The 6,000-nt window shown below is 49.9% G+C and overlaps 1 protein-coding gene across 6 annotated transcripts in view; it reads left to right on the top strand.

The window, feature by feature from the left end:
• Nucleotides 1-2,489: 2,489 nt before the first annotated feature.
• The window catches only part of LOC119161804 (uncharacterized), a 268,657-nt gene continuing 265,146 nt past the window's right edge, over nucleotides 2,490-6,000 (top strand). For all 6 annotated transcript variants that reach the window (XR_012887672.1, XR_012887673.1, XM_075880544.1 and 3 more), the window contains exon 1: nucleotides 2,490-2,656. The gene's annotated coding sequence lies outside the window, so the exon portion shown is untranslated. The remainder of the gene's footprint in view (nucleotides 2,657-6,000) is intronic.

Raw genomic sequence — 6,000 nt, 5'->3', positions numbered from 1 at the left:
TTGTCTTGCTGTTCGCCCCTGTTGGTGTGCGGCTACCGTGGCCAAGAATCAAACCCATCTTCGAGGTAAGCAGAGCTATACCTTAACAATCCTCATCAAAGCGCGTACGCCGGCACGCAAGCTCTGATTGAGTGATTGATTGATATGTGGGGTTTAACGTCCCAAAACCACCATTTGATATGAGAGACTCCGTAGTGGAGGGCTCCGGAAATTTTGACCACCTGGGGTTCTTTAACGTGCACTCGAATCTGAGCACACGGGCCTACAACATTCCCGCCTCCATCGGAAATGCAGCCGCCGCAGCCGGCATTTGAAGCCGCGACCTGCGGGTCAGCAGCCGAGTACCTTAGCCACTAGGCCACCGCGGCGGGGCGGCGCTCAAGCACAGTTGGCGATTTTACTGAAAATAAACGTTTAGTTGTTTATTGTTTTACCAGGAACATCAGCGATGCTGCTTTCGTCACTTACTTTAGGCGTGAGACAAGCAAAGAAAGAACGCTGGCTGCGCAACGGCGTACGAAGCGACCGCGTCTTATGTATACGTGCGCCACAGCTAGATTTGAAGAATCCGTGCTGTGACGTCATGCAAGCCTCCCACCCGGCAGCACCACTCCAACTTCTCGGGGTTATTAAGAATGCAGCCGTGAGTGCTGGCGTGTGTTTTATCACGACAGCGATAAGAAAGCGGCTTGTATATTCTTATACGCACTATCACCTTACGGCTTCGTGCTGTGACCACTGATAAGATAAACATGAAGATCACCGCTTTTTTTTCTTTTTATGGAAAAGTGGTATTCCCATTTTTGTTTTTACGCGTTATCGGATTAAGAAAAAGAGTTCGCTGCTAACCATATGAAAACGCGTTGTAATGTTGCAACGCAGAATAGTTCATTATACCATTACAACGTCTTGTTATGAATTCCCTGCCTGTGCCCTTTCGGGGAACATAATTTTTTTCAGAATTCAAGGAAAAAACTGATATCCTCACCAATTCTTTAATCCACCCCCCCCCCCCCCCCATGGCTTCACCATCGACAACATTTTTGGTGGATGGATACACGCATACGAGGGAGCTATTTTCGCGGTGTCTAGTCCCAAACGTTTCCGATTCGCCAGAGCGCGTTCGGTCACGCAAAAAGAAAAAAAAAACGGCGAGTCGCGACGTCATAGCAAGCTTGACCACATCGGTGTACCAAATCTTCCAGCACATTGTCAACGTAAAAAAAAAACTAAGTGGGCGAAATGCAGAACAACAGGACTCTTATACAAACTTGACAAGACTGTACGAACGTGTGGACGCGATGCAGGGAATGCGCACCGAACTTCCAAGGGCGGGTGGCTGCGTGATTAGTCTATGCGCGGCCTCAGAGATGTGCGTCTAAAAGCAGATCCCTGGGAGCAGCATTGCTTGTAGCGAAACGCATTCCGTCTTTCTCATTTGTGTCGAGAGCTGTGAAAGCTGCGTGGAATCAAAATCACGTTGCGGAAGAAAGACTGAAAGCAGGCGGTGCATGTCGAGCCAATCAGGAGAGGTCAAATCAATACTATCCGAGCATTAGACACCGCGAGAATAGCTCCCCAGGTTGCATAATGCAACAGAAGCGCTGCTTTATTTCATTTACTAGAATGATTTATTGTACGTGATGTCAAGCGTGGAACTGTTATTACATCGACGGCAGCAGTGGCTGTTGTCTCCTCATCTCCAACTCTTCTTCACCTACATCTACCCCTAAAGTTTCTGAAGCCCACCGGGCTTCAGAACTTTAGAGCAGACATAAAATAAACTAAAGAGACACGTTGCAATAAATCGCGAAGGAATCATCAACCGTGATTTACCAAATACTCTTCTGTGGCTTTTGACACCAGCGTAGCCAGCAATTGTTTTATTATTTTTCGGGGGGAGGGGGGGCACCTCCTCAAAATAATCATTTTGCGCTCTGTATGCTATGGTAAAAAATGGGTGGGAGCACTGGCTATAGGTCCCTGGAGAGAACGTAAAGCGGGTCCCTCGTCTTAAATACTCCACACGCATCGGATCAAGTCATGCCATGCCACAATGCAACTAGTGCTGCGCGTCTGATTTCGTACGCCCTCCGCCCCCACGCCTCTTCCCCCCATAGTGGCAATCAGAAAATTGCTTTTCGGTCTTGCAAGCTGTGTCACCCCTACGATGGATATTCACTGTCCGCGGGTGACAATACTAGCAAATCAACCTCATGTAGTTCATCGCGTTGCCGTTTTACCTAAACTTTATATTAACACAACGCCTGGATCTAAGCCTTGCCTGCTATATTCTGCGGGCTGATGCTTTTTTTTTCTCCGCGCAGTAAAGAATGGTTCTATGCCTAAAATGCCATCGACTGTATGAAAATGCCCGCCCGAGAAAGCGGCCTCTGGAGGGCCGCGCGCCTTCAATCCGGATGAATGACGCAGCGGTATGATAAGCGCCCTTCGTGTCGTAGGCGTGATAAGGTTGAGGCGCATATCGCTTTTGGTGTCGTGCGACGGGCCGCAACGCGCTGCGTTTACTGACTACACTTTCCAGCCTTTAGAGGCACGGGCAGTTCCTTTCCGTGACACCGCTTTGGTAGGAGCCTCCAGCGACCAGTATACCCATCCTCATTCTGTTACGGCTGGACGGCTTCCGCTGCTCGAGGTAAGCCCGCAGCTTCATCCGTAACTGTGAGCCGATATCTATGTTACGTTGCCGTTTGGGCAGCATCTATTATTTGAGTAGGTCTCTGGAAAAGTGCTGAATCGACGCGAGTACTTTGCTGTCGAAGCTTAAGGACATGAATTTAATGCATACAAATGCATCAGGTGGGAGCTAACAAGCTACAGAGCGCACGACGGCCACTTGATAGATTTAAGGTGGACGGCAATCGCTGTCGGCGGCACCGCCATGTTCCTCGAGCGCACGCATGTGAAATTCACATCACGCGTTTCAATACACGCACAGAATTTGGCGTATAGCGGTGTGCCGGATGGACTACAACGCTCCGAGGGGCGGCAGGCGCTCAAAGGGCAACGGAGATAATCGAAAGGCACTTCACACGCCCTTATTCCGTTTGACCACGTTGTGACGTCCCCGCAAACACGGACTGAATTTTAGCCCTTTCAAGATGTTTACGTTCATTTCTTAAACCCACGCATTGAAAAAAAGGAAAAAAAAACTTCCGGGTAACGAATGTGCATTCCGGAGTAGAGTAAGTAGAGTACCTGGAAGGAATCTGTCGACTGTTCTCCCCCCCCCCACGCAAACACCAGGACCGAGTGGTGCCTTGTTGTCTACGGACAGTGTACGGTGGCAACACTCCGCGCACACCCTTCAGATTTGTGGCATGGTGGAGCACCTTTTGTTGGTTTGGTGAATGCAACCCTGCTGCAGCACCTGTGTCGGGCCCGGCCTGACTTTCCGTCAGCATCCGTGGCTCCAGGGCTCATTACTGCGTTCTAAGCGGATGGCCACCCTGGACATCGGGTCATCGGGTACCAGAAACCGGGGCAATTGGTTCGTCCGAAAACATTTCGGCACAACACTTCACTCTAGACGTTGGCCATTACAGACGACGCGCTTTGTCGGAGCATTAGGACCATTGTTCGCCCGTAATTCACGTGTCTTCGGACAGCTCGCCCATCTCTCTCCCTCTGAGGCTTTAGTTTGTACATTGTTACTTGCTCGGCTTTGCTTGGGAGAGGGTTTTCCACTGGTGTGGGCCACGGGGGTGGCCGTAGAAGCTGACACACACCGACTGACCGAGAAGTGTGTGTGTTAACAGTGGCAATCAGTTAGGTGCCACGGAGGGGCGGAGTCGGGTCCTACAAAATGGGACTACGGAACGGCGATCAAGGGGATGCGATGAAATGAGTTCGAGTTGGTATAGATGGAATGGAAAAGGAAGATAACGGTGTGAAGAGATAGCGATGAGAGTCGATGAGATGACTGAGGCAGGAATGCTATGACGAGGAATGAATGTTAGAGATGAGAAGCGAGAAAGCGAGTGATTGCGGGACGTTATGAAAGAAGATTAAGATGGAAATCGCTGATGGAGACGACGATGAAGACTGACAACACGGACTATTCGTGAGACAAACTTTATGCATCCTATTTAGACGAGCCTTGCAGGCAGGGAAGTGGCACGTTGAGACATTGCGTGCTTTTATTCATTGATAACTTCATCATTTGTGTCGCCGTGTTTTCTTTATATATGCATACCCTTGTTTCTTGGCAGTTACTTTCTTTATGTGCCTGCCCTGTGTCGAATGTCGGGAGTGTCTAAATTATGTGTTATAATTTTGTGTAGTGGTTGATGTACGCGGGTATGCGATGTTTGCAGTTAGTAATAAATTAAATGAATCAGTAAACAGGAACAGGTCGTAGTCTATTTCCCTGCCCCAGCACGAATCCCTGTGTATGGAAAGTGGTTGAGACGCATAGCCAAGAGGGAACCGAGAAAAAGGGTTGAGTGTTCTTCCCTCTCTTTGGCGATCGGTGGCGTAGCGGGGACGTCTCAATGTCATCATTTTAGCACTGCATGCCCCTAGATTATAGGGAGTTTTAGAATACCGTTTGCAAGCGCTGCGGCGCCATATGAGTTTTAGAATAGCGTTTGCCCTGCTGCGATACGCAACGTACCATCGCAGTGACACCGTAGCATCAAAACCAGCGCTTGCGGGCCGCCATCACCACCCGTAGCCTCGAAACCAGCGCTTGCGTGCCACATGCGGGCTGCCATACCCATCCGTAGCCTCGAAACCAGCGCTTGCGGGCCACATGTGGGCCGCCATTACCACCCGTATTTTTTGCCTGTGGTCCAAGAACGCCTACTGGCGTGACGACGCATGCGCATTGGCAGTGACCGCACCACAAAGGCTCGCGGTGTGCTATTCTAAAACTCCCTATTATGGAGCTTTAAAATAGCGTTCGCAGGAATTGCGGGTATAGCGGGCGCCACATGAGATTTACAATAGCGTTTGCCCCTAGCTAGACGCCAGTGTTAGAACACATATCAGCTACATATTGAGGCGTTGTACCGCGACAATATCGAGGCACACTATAGCCTCGACACCAGCGCTTTGCGGGCTGCACGCTATTTCGGATTTTCAGCGGGCGGACCAGAAGCAGGAACGGCGACTCGCGTTACGACGCGTGCGCAGTGGCAGCAACTACAGTACAAGAGCTCGCGGTGCGCTACTCTAAAACTGCCCAATAATGCAACACCCACGAGCCCCAACTACCAACCAGCTTATTAACGACGCAGGCGATTGTGCCTCCACGTTTCGCTAACATCAAAGCTGTTTCGCACCGCGGGGTATATCAAACAAAGCAATGTTGGGCTAGTTGGTTTCTAGCTTGCTTGTTTTACAGAGCGAGATGACGCCACAGAAAGAAAAACACATACAGTGCATCAAGAGAAACGGAATGTGCCGCCGCTACGTTCCTCCTAATGCTGCGTGATAAGTCTTTCGCACTTATTGCGGGCGCTAAAATGCCGCGTCACCATCGTCACTTGTCTCCTCGGATACTGCGATGATTGTGTGAGGCCTTCACGGTGAGAAAGACTACGGTGCTCTGATGCTTCTTATCGGGTCTTCTATGAGGCTTCTTCGGAATGTGCCCACAGCTGACAGCCGTGACAATAATTCCCACATCTGCTTCCCCGACCCTCTGCCGTTTCCTGTCAGGATCGTCTGCTATGCTTCCTTTGTTTCGAAAAGCTTTTACTACTCGTGCTACTGTCGACCTAGATCTCCCGGTCAAACCCATATGAGTTTCTAGGGTTGGTATTCCAAAAAGAGGCGAGGTTATTTGTCCAACGAAACGTGGACTGGCGGAGAACACGTGCACGAGTAGCAAAACAGCAGCAAATACTCACTATGGCAGCTTCGTAGTTGAGGCATTTTCAATTGGAAATTCAAATTTCGCTCAACGAGCGAATCCTTAAAACAGAACATCTGTTCACACAATGCTGTGTGGGGCGCAACAGATGCTTGGGTGTT

This window comes from Rhipicephalus microplus, chromosome X, assembly GCF_043290135.1.
Source record: "Rhipicephalus microplus isolate Deutch F79 chromosome X, USDA_Rmic, whole genome shotgun sequence".
Lineage (NCBI taxonomy): Eukaryota > Metazoa > Arthropoda > Arachnida > Ixodida > Ixodidae > Rhipicephalus > Rhipicephalus microplus.
Note: the sequence above shows the minus strand (reverse complement) of the source record. Positions and strands in the feature narration are given on the sequence as shown.